The following is a 20096-nucleotide window of genomic DNA, read 5'->3' on the forward strand; positions in this document are numbered from 1 at the left end:
TACCCAACTTCTGCCAGGTCATTTGAAAACAGCAACAGACACCTGGCAGGAAAGTGGATTCCCTGCTCCCATGTCCGCTTGGCCAAGCTAGGTATCTTCAAAAGCATTGTAACCCATCACGATGTTTCAACAAGAACAAACATCCAGGACCAGTAAATCTCTCCATCTGCTTCAGAAATGTCCATCCCCTTCTCACCTCCATTTCCAAGGATGCTTAAGTGTTCGTTATCATCTTTCATTTTTATATCTTAATAGCAAACTGTTAGTTTCAGACTTGCAACGAGTACCTTCAGACGGAGCCTCGAACGAAAAAGCTGCTCCACTGCTCCTCTTTCTGAACAGCTGGATCAAGAGACCGAGGACATGAGTTCCTTCAAAAATAGAGGAAAAAACAATGGGGGCAGAGAGGCAAAGATTAGAATGGAAGTGTGGCAGTCAGCCAGCTGAGGGGAGCAGCCTTACCACCGACCGCTTGTCACGAAAACATTCTCGTTTTCAGCAAATGTTGTTACCATCACAAATGGAAGAATAAAATAAAAAAGTGCCTTTTTCCTCTACAAAAGGAGAACTGAGTTGCAGGCTGGTGCTTCCCACAGAAAACTCCATTTTCAGAAAAGAGTCATTTATACCAAATATAGATAAAAAATTCTGGAGACATTCTGACAAGCCCTAATAACTGCTCTTACTACTTTTCAAAACCGGGAGGAACCCGGATGCCTGTGGATACATCCACCTTCTGAACAAGACAGTCCCATTAATTCCATCGTAGATGGGGACTGAGACAACGAAAACATATTAGAAAGCTGAGTTAGTTCCTAAATTACCCTGACTTCAGCCAGAATCCAGGTCACTCACTGAATCCAGCCCTCTGGAGGCAGTTTTTCAGGTCACGCTTTGTACCAACACACCTTTCCTCCCTGGGGCCGGGGAGGACCAGCGACGGGCGCGACGCCGCTGCCCCTCGTCTCCCCCAAAGGGCACCCGAGCATCTCTCCCACCACGTGCAGGGTGCCCGACCCTCAGCCCGGCGCTGATGACTAAAATAAGGTGCCGCATGACATCCCTGGTATTAAAACAGCAGGGGCTCAACCGAGGCGGTGGCGTTACAATGGAAAGGAAACACGAACCTAATCCCCGGCTCAGCACCATTGTGAGCGCCGTCCCACGGCAGAGCTGTCAGACGCCCATCCATCTTCACTCAACGTGGTCATCTGCACGCAGCTCAAAAAAAAAAAAAACCACTTTTTTCTGCTTAAAAATTGAGAATAAGAAGTCTTTTGCCACTCGGTGCCATTTTATCTTGGCCCAGAGAAGTCAATACGCCGGACTTGCGCTGCAGTTCCTTCGGTTTTTGCCTAGCACCAACAGTGGCTGTAGCAATCGCACCCCTGGACCAGTGCAACTTATTTTACTTCGTGTTTCTCCATGGAAAGAAAGAAGCTCCTGGTTTGCAGAATGGTGAAGTTATCAGTTAAACACCTCTCAGCTCCCTCGCCGGATGCCCTCGGTACTCAGGGAGAGAGCACACTTCTGCCCAGGCACCTGACAGTTTCTCAGCAACGAGTTTTCTTGACTACCAATTCTCTGTGTTCTTCCAAGAGTTTGCCACACAATATCCTCCAGCCTGCTGCCCTGAGCACTGTATTTTGGCCCATTTGTTTGACAGGCCAGCTGCAGCGTGCGGGTGCAACATCACACCGAGGTACGGGACACTCTGAGACCAGGGAAAGTCTCCTCACCCCCCTCCATCCCGCTGCTGTGATTCACGAGGGCACCAGGCAGAGCAACGCCGCGGCCAGACCCGTCCTCACCTCCTCCTACGGCACCGCGCTCAGCTCGGCAGTGGGAATCTCGTCGCTGGCACCGAAGCTGGCGGTTAAGTTTACAAAGCAACTGTTTTACGTGGCTTTTTTTTTGTTGTTGTTTTGTGTTGGGTTTTTTTGTTTTGTTTCACTCGGTGAGGGGGAAAACCAGAAAGGAAGTGCAGGAACTTTTGGAGACCAAGATCTCTCTGTCAGACTTGCCAGCTGATGTTTGCAGAGACTGCCTTGGCATGACACCAAGGCAGCAGGCATCCAAGATGGGAACAAGCAAGACCAGCTCCACACCAGCCACCCGCCAGGCTCGAGGAGAGCTAGCAACTGCACTCAGGAGGAAAGAAGGAGAAGACAGAAAGATTCACACTGCTCCTATCACAAGAGTCACGGCCATGTGCCTGATCGCCATCCGAGAAGGAACCACAGGGCATAAAATGATGGGGAAAACGGTACCTCTGGGAGCAGCCCCAGCTCAGAGAGCTGTGCGTGCGGCACCGTGAGATACCACCCAGCCTCGAAACAGGAGACACCTGCGGGGGCAGAGCTGGCAAGGGAAGACAATTTCCTACCAAACCAGCAAGGCCGCACGCTGCGGAGGCTAACAGCAGCCTTGCATAAGCCGCTCGCTCGTAGCCACCGTATATCCAGTTACATCCCTCAGAAACACACAGCTGACTCCATCAGCAAGCCTTTATCAGCATTCACAGAGACCAGAGAAGGTCAACAGAGTCGTCATCCAGGAACAGAAAACAAGCAGAGCGAGCTCAATGGGAACTTGACAGGGCAAGAATGACTGCAGTCACGGAGGAGCGAGGAGAGTTCACCCGCCTAGCCCTCTTTTGCTGAGGCTCTCAAAGAAGACAAAACCCCTGACCTTTGATTAAACTACGCCGCTCTCAGAAGAGGGGGTGGTTTAGGGGCCCAGGGACTCAATAAGAAACCATTTATCTCAAGGTCATGAGTTCATCCACCCTTTCCAAGTTCTTTTTTCTTAGTCAATTAAAACAGGGCACTCCATCTGCATTAAAAAAAAAAAAAAAAACACGTTACTAAGGGCACGGCCAGATAGCGCCTCGGGAAACCGGCAGGTTAAGGAGCCACAGCAGCAGCTCTGCCGCTCCTTGCGGCTCCGGCAGGCTCCTGGGACGCAGAGGGCTCAGGATGATTTTGTGCCCTGCGCGGTGAAGCTGCGGAGGGGACCGCGGGCAGCCGGCACCAGCTGCAGGCTGGATGTCCCCGTGAGGAGCTGCAGGGGGAGCCGAGCCTGCCTGGCCCCCAGGCCTGGGGTGTGAAGACCTTTGTCCGTTCCCGTACGGAGCTACGGGGCACCGGAGGGGCGCGGGCACTTCTGGGGACACCTCGGAGCGGTGGAAGGAAGGGGGCTCTGCCCTCCTGCCCGCAGCAGTCCCCAGCCCCGGCGGTGACAGGATGGGTGGTGAACACACACGGAGCACACCGGGAGGAGAGGACACCTTTCTTTGCATCGCCGGCCCTGAACGATACACGAATCGAAGTTAATGTGTATCTGAAACCCATTACTGAGAGAAACCAAGCTGTCTAGGAACTCCAGCTGCTGCATTCAGAGTTCCTGGTAACGAGCACACAGACACAGTCAAAACGTCGGGTTTTTTGTTTTCTAACCCATAAGAAGTCAGGACAAAACACGCTCCTGCGCACGGGGTGCACGCACGCCCCTCTGCTGCTTTTAGTAGCTTCCCACCAAGCAAACACACCCCCCCAAAAGTAACTACGAGGCTTCATAAAACGTCCCCATCCTTTTGCCGTATTTACCCTTTTGTCCAAAAGCCACAATTTCGGCAGAGAAAGGGTTCGACCACGAACTCACCGCTGCTCCAACAGCGAGGGGTCGGAGCTGCCGGCACATCAGGGCCAAGGTGAGAGTACAGCGGCAAAAGGGAGGGGGCTGGAAACAAACGGGGAGCAAGCAGAGTTTCCTCCCGTTCACCGAGGATGGTAATTATTTTGGAGAGGGCTGCGGATCCTTTTGGCTTTTAATTAGCGGCAAACCAAGTCAATCTCTGTTCGTATTAGCCAGAAACTATTAGGGGCTACGGATCCGCAGCCAAGGAAAACAAATCTGTACCAGTCCTTCACCCCCAGAATAACTTCTGATTGTCGAGCACAGTTACCAGGGGAATGAATAGCTTCTCCCGCGAGTACCTCAGTCAATTAAACTAATGCAGACAAAAAGGCCAGGCAGCAGCGACAGAAAGCACGGGGCGAGTCAGATGCACGCGCTTGGCACACAGGGAGCACCAGGAGCAGGTTCAGGATGATGACAGAAGAGCTGCCCACGGCCTGCGTGTTAGCAGGAGACACTGGAGGCTTCTCCTTGGGACGCTGAACAGCAAAGGGTGTCCTGAGGAGCCTCCGTGAAGCTTTAACTGAGAAGACAAAGCACATGCTGCTATCCTGAGCTGTGATGCATTTTTAACAGGGACTGACAAAGATCTGAGCAAGGACATACCTGCGAAAAGTCCTTGATTTATTTATTTAATCCAGAACTATCCTATTGCTGCCTCCCCCTCGGCTCAGCAGCCTTATAGTAATTATAACTCTGCCTGGAAATCAGGGCAGCAATCAAGCCAGAGCACAAAAGAGAAGCCAAGAGAAGCGAGTAAAATCCTTGGCCCTTTTTGAGCGAGAAAGCCCAGAGTTTAAAGCATTCTGATCATCTTTCAAAGCACCCAGAAAAAAAATCAGATGCAGCAAGAGCTTGTTTTGTTCCCGGTTGCTCTCTGCAGACGGGCTGTTGGGGCAGTAAGAATCCGTACATGAAGAGGATCGGTTCCTTCTTCCTCCCTTGTGCAGCTGAACTTTATTAAGAGGATGAGTATCGGCCTTGGAGGCTACGGTGACTTACAGAGCTTTCCTTACCCCTTTCTCTTCTGTGATGTGCCACAGCTTTATTTTCCCTTTGAAAACTGTTAGCCAAATATCCAAATCCCCTTAAAAAGGGGCAAAGCAAAGCACCAGGCAGCTTTTGGCCCATGCACCACTGAGCAAAATTCTCCTATTAAAAAAAAAGGCTGCAAGATATTCATCATTTGAGACCTCTGAATACTCCACGCAGGCAAAGCCGGTATAGCGAAGTGCCCTGGTGCTCAGTGTTATCTCTGGCAGCTGACGGGGCGTCACGGATCTCAAACCTAACCATTCCTGCCTGGGGAAGGAGAGGGAGGCGAGCAAATAATCAGGCTAGCCACGAACACCGTGCCTTCACACAGCGCCAACAATGAGCCGGGCACGTCAGCACGTGGAGAAAGGCAGGCAGCAAACAAAATCCACCGCCACCTCCTTTTCTTCGGGTTTTGATGAAGTGTGCACGTGCCAACGTAGGTCTAAATCCCATCTCCCCCCTCGAAAGCTGAAGGACGCCGTGCATTCGATGTCAGTGGGGACACACTCAGCCTGCACACAGCCGCGATGTAACGGGGGCAGGTGCTATGCAAAGCTGAGCCCACAGAGCCCCCAAACCATCCCAGCTCAGACGTGCTCTTCGAGCAGGTGCTGCTTGAACCCCGGGCACCTCTCTAGCAAAGCGCGATGATATTTAACTTCCTTGTGGGCTCACCATGCTGCCAAACATGTGCTGGGATTAGTTGGTTCGTGTTTGCAAAGTGCACACGAATGCTATCGTAAGGAAGGGCCTGACCTATTTATGGACGTGAGTGCTGGACCGAGACCTAAACCCACAGGCTGTATTTGCACATATGGCCCTATCTCCCCTGCCAGATTTCCCTTTCTGGAGCCAGGACAGAGGCACGAGGTCCTCCTACAGTTTACAGCCTACTTTCAATCGCAGGCAGTTTAAGTGAGCCCTGTTGCTCCCCTTCTCCACTTTACCCCCATCCAATTGCACAAGTTAATTTTGTAAACGAGCTGACATAGGGCAAATCCACCAGGAATCCCCAAATGTTGTATGGGTTGACCTCTTACAGAGAAACCCACGTTATCTCAAGCCCCTGGAGCCCCAGGGCTGCAGGTCACACAGACTCACAGCCCCACGGGTCTCCAGCGGGCTCCACCAGGCCACTCTGTAGCAGATCAGCCACCCAAATTCCTCGTGGCAAGGGACTTTGCATCAAGTTACACATTTCTCATGGGTGTCCCTCCCTCCCACAAAAACCTCCTGTGACTAAGCGCTGAGGAATGAACGGAGGAGCTGCACAGCTCAGAAGCCATGATAAAGAGCACTGAGGGAGACAAGCTCCCCGGGAAGAACAGAGAAGAGCACAGCTATGTCGCAGATGGACCCGAGCAACTTTGCAAAAAGGATTATGCACGGTAATTGTCTGTGATGGCAGGGCTACAGGAGCCTTATATTCCTGTGACTCAGAATTGCTTTGCACCCAGCTGCAAGTCCTAGGCAGAGGGCTTTGCTCTGCCAGCAGCTACCGCTCTCCTTCCCTCCGCAGAGACATTTCAGTACTTATCAGGTCTCCATCTTAGTCACATTCTGCTAACACACACTTTTTACATCCTTTTCATCTTCCTTCACAATCAGTCTCTCTGTCCCCAAGCCAATTGCTCTGCTCTTCTCTCAGCACTCTCCGGGTTGTCGTCACCTCCCGGGGCTGGAGCTCCCCTGACCCCCACGCTGCTCTCTGCGGGTGCAGCCCCTGCTCAGGTTTAGGAGGTTTCCGGCAGGCACGGCTTGGCAGGCTCGCTACTCTCCTGTGGGTACCATCACAAACACACTCACCCAAGATGCTACCTTCATAGCTAAGAGACATGGACAACACAAGACAACGGCGACCGTGGAATATGGAAGCAAAAAATAAAGAGAAGGGTAATCAGGAGCGCTGGGAAGTACGAACGCCATGCCCACAATTACTCATGTCGTTCATGAGATGGATAGGCCTTGTCTTGCTCTGGAGATCGAGAGCATCTGGAACCGTTTCCATTCATTACATGGCAGGTAGAACGTGCACAACTAAAACAAACAGAGAATATTCCTGTCCTAAAAGGTGCAGTCACCAAAACAGCTGGAACTAGACCAGATGATCCAACGTGGGGCTTCCTGATAATACAGAGCTACCTTTGTACATCCAGTTCCACCCATGAAGTAGGGCACACCCTTAACCAGGTATGAATCAACCCATCTGAGACATGAGAAATTTATCAAGAGCTGTTGAAAAAAAAAAACCTAAGGTTGCTCCTGCTTCACTGCAATTTACCTCCAAGGTATGGGGAGCAGCTGACACAGGCAGACAGCGGCCTTCAACACAGCAGAGCTGGAGCAAGCAGATCACTTTCGCGCTTCTTGCACGTGACAGCACAAGGCAAGAGCTAAAACACCACCCCAGGCAAAAAAAAAAATGGGTGCACACAGATCAAAGGCTTGGGCTACCGCACAGATGAAACTCCAGCAGGCAGGGAATGAGTGGTGCGGGTATGGGTATGACACCCCTGTGAGTGTCCTGACCCCAGACGAGGTGGGACACCACCTGCACAGATGATCACTGGAACACCCTGGAGCAGGACGGCTCTCTTTTTTACTCTGGGTTACATTACAGGCAGTGCAAAGGGGAGGTGATGCCAACCTGTCTGCCTTGTATCCTCAGTGAGATACCTACATATAAAACAAAACAACAAAAAAAAAAGGAGGTGGGGGAAATCACAGAAAGGCGCGAATCTATTGGGAGTGCTATGTGGGGATGGGAGCTGACCTCACGCAGAATAACTCACAAATGAAGACGCCCTGCAGGGATCCCTGTGTGCAGTAAGGAAGCGAGCACTGCTCTCATAGCTCCTTCTCCAGCTCTCCACTGATTTCCACAGCCTCCAAACACACGCACACCCCGAGCTCACAGCTCTCCCACGCAGCAGAGTAAAACACGCTGCGCCAGGAGCAACGAAACGAGGAGCTGAGGCACTTCACAAGCTGCCATCCTTTGCCCTGGACACTTCGAATACCGGGGTGGGTGGAGTGCCTTGGAAAGGCATGCTCACTTGTATTGCTTGAAGCTCACCTGCTGCTCTGGCCTCACTCCCAATTCTCGTATGCCAAGGGAGACACTGGAAGAGGCGTTATGTGCCAAGAACACTGCCCTCACCCCTACAGTAGCACAGAGGTGCGAGGTTCCTAACTTCTGAGATACACTTCTGACTCACAATTCATCGCTTAATGCCACTATTAGAGGTTTGCAACTTGTCTGCCTCGTTCACAGCGTCATCTCCTGCACCGTATGAGGGTGTCTATTGCAACAAGGCCACTGCCAGTCTGCATGCTACAGCATTGTTTCATAAGAAACCAAGCCAGACATCTCCCGAGCTGACTTTTAACACTCCTGCCCTTTGTTTCTTCCTTGTCTGCATTTGAAGCAAATTAGGATTTTGTTTCGGGAACGTACTTAAACCCTTGCTTATCATTAGGCACACAAGTAGCTGCAGAGAGTTCAGCTGGATTACTCACGCACTTGAATTTCAGACTTACTATGCAGACGGTTCACCAAGCCCTCCTTAAATGGCAAAGATGCAGTGCTGCGTTTCCCAAGCGCTGCTCTGCACATCCCCGGGAACTCAGGAAAGAAGAGGAGCCTCTGTGAGCGCACCAAAGTGGAACTGTGCTAGGGAAGGCAGAACAGGCATCGCAAGAATAGGCAGTTCTCCCACAGAATAGTCTGTTGGACGAGAAGCGACAGAGAAGCACTACAGCTCTAAAGCAAGCCTAAACTACCTTAAAAATGGCACTTTTACTGTACACAGGAAAACAAGCCACTGAGAAATGTACAACAGATGATCTAAAGTCTCCATTATCCCAATTATATTCCTCGAAATACATTATTATACATAAATATCACCTGGACCTTAACCATTTTTGTGGTTTATTTCTGGACTTCCCCTTCCCACTGCAGATCCAACAGCAGTAAGCTGCCCTGGTTTCCAAACGCCAGAGGCAAAGCCCAGCTTCCATCCTAAGCCAGGTGCTTTGAGACCCACACACAGTACGTACGGCCCTTGCCCCCAGTCAGGGATGATGATAACACATAAGAGGAAGATAAAAGCAGCAGAGATGAGGGAGATGGACTGTAAAGATAGATGTAACTGCACTGAGCGGTTCAGAGTAATCTCCAGAGCTGGGTGAAAAGGATGCTAAACTCAGTCTGTAATTACAAACAATTCTTTTCAACCGTTTTTCTCTGATTATCAGTTATGACTGCAAACTAAAGCAAGCGACCCTGGTCTGACTGGCTTCTTTCTCTTGGATTTCAGTGTCAGGGATGATGTGAGACTCCCAGCTTCGCTCCTCACCAAGCCTCGGTGTCCCACCGGTAAAACAGCAAGAACAATTTTCCTCCGCCTCAGGAGGGCACCGCAAAAATAGTCACCCCGACTTGCAGAGCGCTCCAACGAAAGAGCGGAGAGCTCTCCAGAAAAGCAGAAAAGGAAATTAATAATTCTGCTTTCAGCCCTCTGTTTGAACGGTATGTAGTAAATAAGGCTTGGGACCATACGCTGCACAGAAAGAAAAGAAGCTGAATAGGTGCTCATTAAGCATCACCTTCCCTTCTGAGCACAAAGAGTAGGTGCCCTGGCAATTAAGTGGCTATATCATAATACCCACTTTGGGGGGGGGGGGGGGGAGGGGGGAAGAGGGCAGCAAATTAAGGCTTCATTGACAGCCTTCATCCTGGCATCTTGTAGCTTTGAAGCACTTGGACTTTGCAACTTTACCACCGTTCTTTTAACCAAGTGCATCACTTGTAATTAACTACAGAGTTGCCACGTGGCTGGGGCAATCGCTATCTGCTTCTCTTGGGCAAACCAGATTCAAGGCTTGTCTTGGCCACGCTAATAGCTTGAGGTATCTCTCAAGATTTGTCCAAACCCATGAAAAGCAAATCAAGCCTCTACCTCAAGCCATGAGGTGTGTTAAACTGAAGCCAGCTGATCTCCTTTGGGGCTGAGCTGCAACACAAACACCGGAGCAAGCCAGGCAGGGGAGCTGCGGCAGCTGGAGCTGCAACCACTTATCAGCTGCTAATCCAATCACCCTCCCAACCCAGTCCCTGCAAAGCGCACTGTCTGAGAGACTCCTCGCCTTCATTCAAGCTTGCCTCATTAAGTAGAGTAATTCGAGTCTGTTAAGGTGAGGTAATAAACTGCTGAAACAGAGAGAGCTCCTCGGGGTACGTGCGCGCAGCACATGGAAGATGCGCACACGCTGCCAAGACACAAGGCACAGCGCTCTGGGTGCAATTAGCACAGGGACCGCAGCAGCACCAGCTGCAAGTCACCTGTGAAACAAACACTCTGAGTTTCCCTGCAGAAAACTCACTGACCTGAGTTTCACGCAGACGTCTTCGTTGCTGAAAAAGCCCTAGAGGATGTATTTTACATTTGTTCTGCTGTGCTTAACTAAAGCATGGAGCTGGGCTGCTTTTAACTCATCACGCAAAGCACCTGTACCCATCCCGCTGGGCCCACAGCCCCTTCTCGAAGGGCTGTGCCAGGATCTACCAGCCTCCCCCATCCTTCCTGCCTCGCCCAACCGGCCAGGCTGCCAGGGAGCCCCCAAAAGCAGCAGGGTGCTGGTCACCGAGCAGTGCTACGTACGATCCCCGCTTCGCAGACTTGGCAGAGGCTCGGGCTGGAGCAGAGATCAGGAGCCCAGGAGGAGGGAGAAGAGGAAACAACTGCAGCTCCTGACGATGGCATCCACCAGCCTGAAGAGGAGGGGGGAGTTACAAATTGATGCATAAACAAGACCTGACTGTGTAATTCAGAGCTAACAGGGTAGATTACTGAATGTTAATTAAATCCTCAGTGCCTGTTACCAACTGCGGAGATCAACTTATTTTTAAATTAAATAAGCAATAAATGCTTAGCTGAACTTCTATTAAATTTCACCCGGTCAATGAAGTATGTGGGGCTTTTAATAGACATTAAACAAGATAGTTATGGCAAGTTAGTTGATATTTTATTACCTAAAGATAATGGCCATATTAAATCTCAACTAACTATTCCACTGGCGGCACAATCATCCAAGATTTGGCAGAAGTTTGCCTGCCTTGAAGCATCACTGGGCAGTGGTAGCAGGGAGATGAAGGCAGCCGAGAGCTGAACGGCCCCTACTCAGAGGATGCTCAAATGTGTAAACCCATTTACGTGCAAAATGGGATCCCTTCCAACTAACCTGGAAAACCCAACGAGGGCTGGTCGGCTCTATCACACTGAGCCAAAACTGGCACAACGCTGGCGGAGACCCACAAGCATCACGACCCCCTCCAGACCAAACAAAGTTATTTATGGGGTTATTGAGGAATCTCTGTATTACAAGGTTCCCTTACGGCATCAAGGGCTGCAGTAAACATCCTCACTGAGTCTGCAATGCTCAAAAGCTTGTATCTTTTTCTAAGAAAAGGTTATCAGCAGCCCACAACTCCACCGATGTTTGTTTTCCTTTCTTGAGCATATTGCAATAGTTCGGGAGCGCTTATGAGTGACTCACACGTGTGTCACTGTCACCCACAGATCCCAACAACAGATACCAACAACCTAAAATGACAGAGACTTGCTGACAGCTACTTAAAATGATGATTTTCATGCCAGCTCTCGCGCTTGCTCAGAACGTGATCGAAACCAACTCTTCTGAGATAAAAGCCGAGTCCCTACTGAGGTGTCTCTACCAGTAACCTTAATAACAACGATTAAATGTGGGTAGTATTTTTTTTCATGTTTGGTTAGAAACATTATGAACCCTACCTGCTTGCTGTGCCCAGAAGTAGGAGGAACAGAAAGACTGGAGCCCTGCACCCAGCTAACCCCCATTCCCTGGGCAGGCGCGAGCTGTCAAAAGCTTTTTAACTTTGTGGGGTTTTTTTGGTCTGTGGTTTTCGGTTTGATTTGTTGTTTTCTCTTCTCTGTTTGTTTCTGTTTTACAAAACAAAAAGCTCCCAAAATTAAAAGGAGGAAAATATTGAGCTCTTCATACTTTACCGGCACCGTCCTTCGGAGAGGCCCAATGTACGTGTGGAAGTTGACTGCAACATCTTGCCTCCAATACCTCCTCTGGAACTGTTGTTCATAAAGTTGATTTCAAGCCCTCTGTTTTCCTATACGTAACCCACACTCTTTAAAGGTATTGTTCCTTGCAAATCCGTCTCTTAGATAACCCACATCCTCAGATAAGCTATGGTTTCTGTCTCCCCCACTCCTGCTTGCTTTTCAAACGTGGCTGCAGTTCCAGTAAGCTCTCTAGCTTTTAGCAGAATTACCCTGCTGTGAGAGCAGAGGGAGATAATGAAGTTACCGGGGTAAGAAAACAGGCTGTGGAGGACTGCAAGAAGGTGAGAGTCCCGCTGTCTTGCTCACGCATGCATATAGCGAGCACAGGTGCTGGATCTCAGACTCCCAGCAGATCACATAGACGGGAATTTGTATTCATGTTGCTTCCCTGCCGTCTCCTCAGTCTAAAAAGTAACGTGCCTTAGAGACACAGACGTACCTAAAGGAAATACACACCTTTGTCATCACTATGTCACCTCTAAAACCTCTCAGGGCATCCTCAGGGATGACTGTTCAGACTTCCCCGCACCTGAAGGGTTTCCCAGAGCTGCAGGAGTCTTCAGGCAGCCAAAGGCTGCAGGGTGAAGAGCACAGAGGACCAGCCACCAGCCCGTGAGTGAATCCCAGCGGACAAGTGAGTTTATTAGGAGAAAGGCACTGCTTTCAGACACCCGACAAGGACTGAAATGCCACCGAGTATGCATTGTTCACACAACCATGATGGGCAAAGGAACAGAGAAGCCACTGTAGGCACCCTGAGGGTATGTGTTTCCACAGACGCATGGAAACTGTCTTATTGTAAACCATTTGTCACTCACCCAAGCTACTGCTTTTCTCCAGCTACAGTCATGAAAAGTTTCAGAGAAACCTGCGTGAAATGGTCTCTTCTTTCCAATTAGATGTTTAGGATACAAGCGGCAACACTATTAACTGGCAAACCTCTGAATGTACCTGATAGTCGTACAGCTGTCCTATCTTCTTTCCAGACTTGGCTACATTCTTGTCCTCAGCAACATTCTCCATGATAAATTCCACCTTTTAGTTACACCTACATGGAAAAGCATTTACTTTTCTTCGCTTTCAATCAGCCACTTCCATCTTGGCTCCAACATCTCACAAGCACCAGTACAAAGGAACAGAGACCCCCTTTTTCCACAAATTCATCATTCGTTCATCAACTCTGTGACACCTTTCTAATGCGTGTTCTTTCCATAGGAGCAATCCCAAACTGTCGATCAAACTCCCTCGCGTTTTCCAGCTTCCCAGCATTTCTACTATCCCTATTCAAGACCACATACATTCTCCACCAGACTTCACAAAGCAGGCGGGAGTCACTTCAGTTTTTCGTCAGACATTACACTGATGAACCCAAGCAGCGACAATAACAAGCAAGGCAACAGTCAGGCTTTGAAATCAAGTGACTGGTGTCTCCACTCTGACCATACTGTAATTGGTACTTACGTTGTAATCAACTTATGTTGTAATTAAAAATATATACTGATGATCATTAGGTATTTAAAAGCACTTCAGCTCCGCTGAGACTGTAGCTGAGCACCAACTCGCTGCTCCAGCTCTGGAGCTTCATCCCCTAACATCCTAGGGGAACGTGTGCTTTGGCAAGCACTGCACAACTGAATCTGCACTTATTATTTGGAAATTTGACTTACGCTACACCAGATCCTGATTCTGGTAAGAGAGCAGCCCATCACCTGTCAGAAATGCAGCACAGCTGAAGATGATTTTCAGAACAACGCACTTTGATGCCCAATTTGCTCTCCAAGTTTCCACAACACAAGGCAGCAAAACAGCACCTGGGATCTTCTGTACCCTTGCTGTGATCGTTTGGATATTGGATCTGAAAACCACTCCTGGCCCACCAGTCTAGAGGCACATTTTTGCTGGTTTGCCCTGGTTTTACATGAGATTGTAACAGCAGCAAATCACTGCAGCTTGGGAACTTTTTTTGCAGTACCCACAGAAGCCGCCATAAGAAACTGTTTTAGCTTCACTTTCATGGACATGTCCCGCATTTACACCCAGGAGCTTACCCTGCGGCCTACACGGGACATGCACCTCTGATAGAAACTTCTGGACAGCAGGACCGCTGGCACCATGGGATGCACGCAGGGCCTGTAGACCCGTGGCCTCCATGGAGCACATGGTGTGGGCCTGGACTTTGGCAAGCAGGCCTAAAAAAATTACCAACGTGCCAAGTCACTTCACGCCTTCCGCCCATGACCAGGCACCAACCAAGAGGTACCCAAAAAGCCTACGCCGACCTTCAGCTCCACTCGGGGCCTCCAGCACCAGGGCGGCAGAAGAGCCCATGAGGTGCAGCAGGCACCTGATGGCAGGAGAGCTGCCAGCGCCATCACTGACAGATTTAGCACCGCCACCATCCCAGACCAGGTACAGAACTCAATGATTACAGGACAGCAGGACTGAAGGCAGCACCACCATTTTGCAGGGCAAGACAGCAAAGTTAGGGGCTCACTGCCAGGCGGCCCTAGAGCCACCACCCACACTGTCACCCGCTGACAGCCTGTCCCATTAGGGAAAGACCCTCCAACAAGGGCTAAGGAACTGAAAGAGGGGAATAACAGCGCTAACAAACTCAGGAGCAACGGGATGAAGTGTCACGGGTGAGGTGAATGGGATGAAGTGTCAGCAGGAGACACAGTAGGCCAACAGGCAGCGAAAAGTTTTACACAATACATTTTATCCTCAGATGGAAATACTTCCTGAGGGAAATCCCATCTCCTGGAGCATTATTTAGCCTTGTCTGGGCTAGTCCTGCTGCAGTGACGGCGTGGAGAACCAGAAAGTTCCTCGCATCCCGAGCCCGCTCTGTTGCACAGCAGGCTGGGCTGCACGCAGGACAGCAAGCCATGTTTTCCAGTGCGAACAACTGTGTTGGTAATGTGCAGATGAAATGTTGTGTCCTATTCTCTGGCTCCAGGTGTTCCCCTGACTTCCTCATGTCCCACATTGGCAATTACTTGGTGGGCCACCACCAGCTATATGACTCCTAGGTGCACAGGAACTCCCTGCTCGCTCTCAGATTTGGTCCCAAAAACCACTCCTGGAAGGTATAAGCATTCTACAAGAAAGTGGGTCCCGTAAGGAAAGAATCTCTCAAATCTAGATCACTTCCCCAAAATAAAGACTCCTGTGTGAGACCTCACACTCCACAGGGGTCAAAACCACTTTCTGCACAGGGGCCAAGGTGTCGCGGATGTGTAGGAAGACGTATCAGCCAGCCTGGCAGTTTCCACAAACTCTTAATACTTCGTGTGACCAAGTCACTCAAGTCACAGACAGATACCGAACAGGAACCCAACCCCAAAACCAAACAGCTGGGCCAAAAAGCCACCTCACATGGGTGCAGAAATCAAAGGAAAACAAATCAGAAGAAGGCAGCACAACCCAGCCGTGGGGCCATGCTGCACCTCGAGGTACAGTAGCCAGAGCAATTACAGCGGGAGCTTTCTCCATCAACACCTCCTACTCCGGAGCACTGCCTTCTCCCAAGCACAGCCCCAGGGCGTGGAGATCGCTCCCGAACAATGGCAGGAATAAGATTTGTCTGCTTGAAAGGGGAGGGCAAAAATTAAATGGTGGGGGAGGGAAGAAAAAAAAAAAAAAGAAAGAAAAAAGCTCTGGGTGACGTAAGGGTGTGGGAAATTTCTACGTACTTACCTGTTTGGGAAGGGTGGGCCTCCCCGGGTGTATAAAAAGCTGCTGGGGCTTTGCTCTACTTATTATTTACTACCGACACCCGGCCGGGGGTCGGGCCGGGCGAGGTGCCCGCCAGGGCAGCGCCACCCCCGTGCTCCCCCCCACCCCCCCCCGGGGCCAGGTGCACCTGCGGGCGGCAGGGCCCGGGGAAGGGGCTTTGGGGGGGCACCGGGGGCTCTTCCCACCCTTCCCCGGCCCACCCCGGGAACTGCTCCCGCCCCACCACCGAGCTCGCCCCGGGTATGGAGGGGGGGAACTGGGGGACGGGGAGGAGCCAGCCGCTGCCCCCCCCCCCCGCCCAGCTCCGGCCGGGGGCTCCAGCTGCTGCCCAGCTGCCTCGGCGGGGGGGGCGAAGAAGAGGAAGGGGGCAAGTTATTATTCGCAACGATACCTCGGGGGGGGAGGAGGAGGAGGAGGAGGAGGCGGCGGAGGCGAGCGCGGCGGCGGCGGCGGCGGCGGGAGGAGGCGGCGGGGGTGGGCCCCGGGGCGGGGCTGGGGCCGGGGGGGCGCCCGGGGCCGCCCCGCTCCGCCCCGGCGCGGCTGCCCTCCTCTTCCTCCTCCTCCTCCTCTTCCTCTTCCCCCGGCCCCTCCGCAGCCCCTCTGCCCCCCCCCATCTCCCCCCATCCGGCATCCCCAGCACCCCCCCGCTCCCCCCCGTCGCCCCCTTACCTCCCCTCCGGGCGGAGGAGGTGGGCTGGGAGCCCCGAGCTCCGAGGGACGCCCCCGAAACAAAAAGCGAAAGCGGCCGCCGCTGCCTCCCGCCCCGCCGGGCTGCTGAGCTCTGCCCGGGGCTGACGTCAAGGCCCCAAAATTCCTGCCTTTCCCCGCAGGCACATTTGGCCATGTAAGGGCTGGGGCCGGGGCTGGGGCCGGGGCGGCCGCACGGCGGGGGGGGGGGGGGGGGCGGCGGCAGCTACCGGCACCGACCCTGCCAGCATCGCCCTAAAACTCAGCGTGGGGAGCCCCAAAAATGCCCTCGCTATACCCCCCACCCCCCTCGCCCAGCCCCGCGGCATGCTCGTGGTATTCAACTTTTTTTCGCGAGGAAGTTTTGTGCTATGCTTTTTGGGGTGTTTCTCCCGAATTTTCCTCTCTTTCTTCCCCAGCCGCGTTAAAAAAGGGTTGGGGGGAGGGATAGGATGGTGGGGGTTGCAATAAAGGGTCTTGTCTTGCTCGGAGATGCAAAACAAAACCTGGCGAGCATGCTAAGGAGAAGGGGGGAAGGGAAACTGCATTTTCTAATCTCTCGGTTTGATTGTTTTGTGGCTATTTACAAGAACTGCAATTAAAATAATTCAGATTTTGAGTGTGATCGTTTTTATAATGGAATGTTACCCCTGGCGTAGCGAGGTTGGGTCTCTGCAGTTTTGTAGCCTGGGACTGGGTTTGCCCTGAAGAGCAGGGGAAGGCAGAAGGGTTACGCTGCGTTCAGGCGGCCGAGGGGAGAGCTGCCAAGCCTTACTCATTTGGAAAGAGATTTCTGGATGAGTTTTTAAGCGCTCTAAATGTATTTCGCTTTGACAATAAAGGGCTCTGCTGTGTACTTTCAGAAGATGTTTACAATCTTGCCCCATTACCAGCTTTAATGTCCGCAGTCGCCGCTTAAGAGCCCCAGGAGGGAAAGTCTGCGTGTAAGGACCCAAAAAAGGACGTTAAGTACCTAAAAGACTTGAGAAGCTGAAGTATGGAGTTCTGATCCAGCCTCCCCCGCCCTTCCCTGGCTGCTCAAGTGTCTAAAACAAGGAAGGATGGACCCGCGCACTCTGGCGGATCGGAAACCCCAGAAGCTGCTGCTGCACCCTTAGGGGCACCCCTTCCCCAGCAGGCTCCACAGCACAGGAATTGTGTCGTATCCCACATTCAGTCCTTGCTGCAAATGATCTGTCTGTGGTTTATTTGGTGTCCTGTGCTGGCCTCCTGCACCAGGGGTGCTAAATTCCTGTAGAGGGACGGGGAGGACTGCCGAGGCCAGATGCCATCATGCAGCTAAATCCGTGCGAGCCTTTCAGTCCCATCACAGAAGTTTTCTAAGCACTGTGACTAGAAATACCTTAGCCTTGTCCTAGCCGCCTACCCCGTGTTTAAACCCTGCTGAGATCCAACACCAAAGCAGAATAGCGCATGAGTCACTAGGGCCCCATGCTGTAGGTGTACCTAGAGTGCCAATAACACTGCGAGCGTGGCCTGTTGTGAAAGACAAACGTGGCTGCTTCCTAAAGCACTGCTGGGCAAGGCTGGAGCACTGGCACTGGCTGCGTGGCCAAAGGCTTTGCCCAAGGCCCTGCAGGCCTGGCTTCAGTTCCTACCCAGGGGATGCTACAGCTCAAGTGTCTCCTTCCAGACCACCAGGCTGCAAGGCCACGCTCCTTCATCGCACTCCGAGGAATGCTCCTGATGGTATTTTCTGCTGCAGAGGTCAGGCAGTCATCACGAGGGACTCGCTGGCGCTAATGGCTGTCAGTCTCAGCATGGTGTGGCTCTCGCCAGAGTCCTGATTTGTAGTGCTCCAGAGAAGCGGATTTACAGAGGAATTGTTGCGTTTTTTTTTTTTTTATTTTCTTCATGAAATTCTCTTTTGCAAATCTGCAACAGTCCTTGTGTTATATCAACTAGTATCTAGGGGAAGCGGCTGAAAACTAAAAGAAAACTGTTTGGCCCGAGATGAGAGACAAGTGTTCTCCATTTAGTATTTCAGAGAAAACCAGTGGTCAAATATTTTCCTTGTCCCATATCCAACAATTATTGCTTCTTTATCCATCAAGCTTATGCAATTTTCCAGTCGCGTTAGCAGAAGAGAGGATACTTTGCACGTCCATAGCAGCCTCCTTTGAATGATCTCAACAATTTTAAGCTTTGGGCCTCCAAACTGTGAGATAGTACTCCCACTACCTCCGTTTTGCAGGTAGGTGAACTGTGACTAATCCTCTGCAGCACAGCGGTGGAAGTTTGATTCCCAGCCCATTACCCTTGTAACATGCAGCCCAGAACGGTCACTGCCTTGTCAAGCACTGTGTGAATTTTCTATTTTTTCAATTTCCTATCATGACCAATATCATACATTTTGGAAATGAAAGTAGAAACTTCAAGGTGTTGAGCCTGGCTGTGAAAATCTACTCTTTGCCTGGAAAGAATCAAAAATACTGGCAACGTGCGATCATTCCTTTGGTAATATCTACCGCACCCTGCACCATAGCAGCAAAATGAATTAAACAGCAAAAGACTGAAATGCCTTACATTGCATAGGCCACTCAGGAGGCAGTAATACAAGAGTCAGCATGGGCCAATATTAATTCAAGGAAATGAAGTATTTTAGTGGTTAAGGTACATGACTTGAAGCCTGGAAACCTGGCCTCTGTTCCTACTTTTCCTGTGTTGTATGACTTTAGACCAGTCAGTTCACCTTCCTGTGTCTCCAGAAGCTCTTATAAGCCCAAAGCACGCATGCAGGCTCTGTGCTGCACTCTTCCTGTGCAAGAAAGGACACACCACAACCAGCCTGAAGTAAAACCTCCCACCAGATTATTTGCAAAGGGATTCTGTACAAAGTTTCCAGAAGTCAGCAGATGAAACCTCATTTTTCAGAGTCTGGGTCTCTTCTTCTTGGTGAAATTCTGGATGCAAAACCATGAAAAAACAACAACAACAACAAAAACCCCACACACAAAAACCCAAACAAACAGAAATAAAACACACACAGGATTGGAAGAGCTCTTGGGAATCCATGGTAATTCATCCCTCGCACCATAAAGATGGAGCAGCTTTGCCTAAATCGTACTTGCCAGATGGTCACCTGGTCTGCTCGTAAGGATATCTTCAGGATCCGTTCCAGTGCTTCACAGTTAGAAAAGCTTTCCTTATCTCTAACCTAAGTCATTTTTGCTGCAATTCAACTCTTAATCAGATGAAATCGTGGGGATCTGACGTGTTCCCTCGCTAGCAACAATTCCAGAACAACAGGAAAGTCGCCCACCTGGTGAACTAATCCTTCCGTGGGTAAAAGCCAGAAAGGCTGGAAAACACACTAAGTGTGTGTTTTTTGGGAGAGTTGCTGCCTAATTTCCAGACAAAGATCAGATCCAATTAGCCTTAGATCAACTGGAGACTCCTCTGCCCCCAACCACAGCACTTTTCTCCCACCTTGCCACGAGGATGCCTCTTCCCATCAAGACACGCTGTGGTGGTGCATTTGACCCTTCGGTCTCCAAAGGGTGTTCTTGGAAGCACATGCCAAATGTGAGTTCACAGCAATAGCATTCCTGTGGTACTGGGGAAGGAATGAGGAAACACCAGCATGGATGCTAGACAGAGAGGAAAGAAAACACTCAACCTGCAAGCCTGAATTCATTTCTAACCAGGGTACATGCTCCTGATTTAGAGATACATGCATGTTTGTTGCCTGTTAAAGGGAATCTAGGAATAGCAGTGGGCCAAGTTTTGTCATTCTCCATTTTGCAGGTATGTCTGCATCCAGACAGGAATGCAAGGCATGTGCTGGGCAGGCATTAG

At 50.9% G+C, this 20096-nt stretch overlaps 1 protein-coding gene and 1 long non-coding RNA gene across 12 annotated transcripts in view; one reads left to right on the top strand and one right to left on the bottom strand.

The window, feature by feature from the left end:
* The window catches only part of LPP (LIM domain containing preferred translocation partner in lipoma), a 387509-nt gene that overhangs the window by 319919 nt on the left and 47494 nt on the right, over positions 1 to 20096 (bottom strand). For 2 of the 10 annotated variants that reach the window (XM_083848031.1, XM_083848023.1), the window contains exon 1: positions 16260 to 16404. The exons of 1 other annotated variant lie outside the window; for it this stretch is intronic. The gene's annotated coding sequence lies outside the window, so the exon portion shown is untranslated. Of the gene's footprint in view, positions 1 to 287; positions 367 to 15551; positions 15853 to 15981; positions 16074 to 16259; positions 16405 to 20096 lie in introns of those variants that run through there. 7 more of the 10 variants (XM_083848022.1, XM_083848028.1, XM_083848024.1 and 4 more) reach the window with 4 other exon arrangements.
* On the top strand, positions 16305 to 17563 carry LOC310903935. Of its 2 annotated transcripts, none has more exons than XR_014587929.1 (2): positions 16305 to 16434; positions 17120 to 17563. It is a non-coding gene; the product is annotated as an uncharacterized lncRNA (long non-coding RNA). The 2 variants fall into 2 exon arrangements; XR_014587930.1 differs by having other exon boundaries at positions 16320 to 16434; positions 17141 to 17563.

Source organism: Anser anser (assembly GCF_964211835.1).
Source record: "Anser anser genome assembly, chromosome: 9".
Lineage (NCBI taxonomy): Eukaryota > Metazoa > Chordata > Aves > Anseriformes > Anatidae > Anser > Anser anser.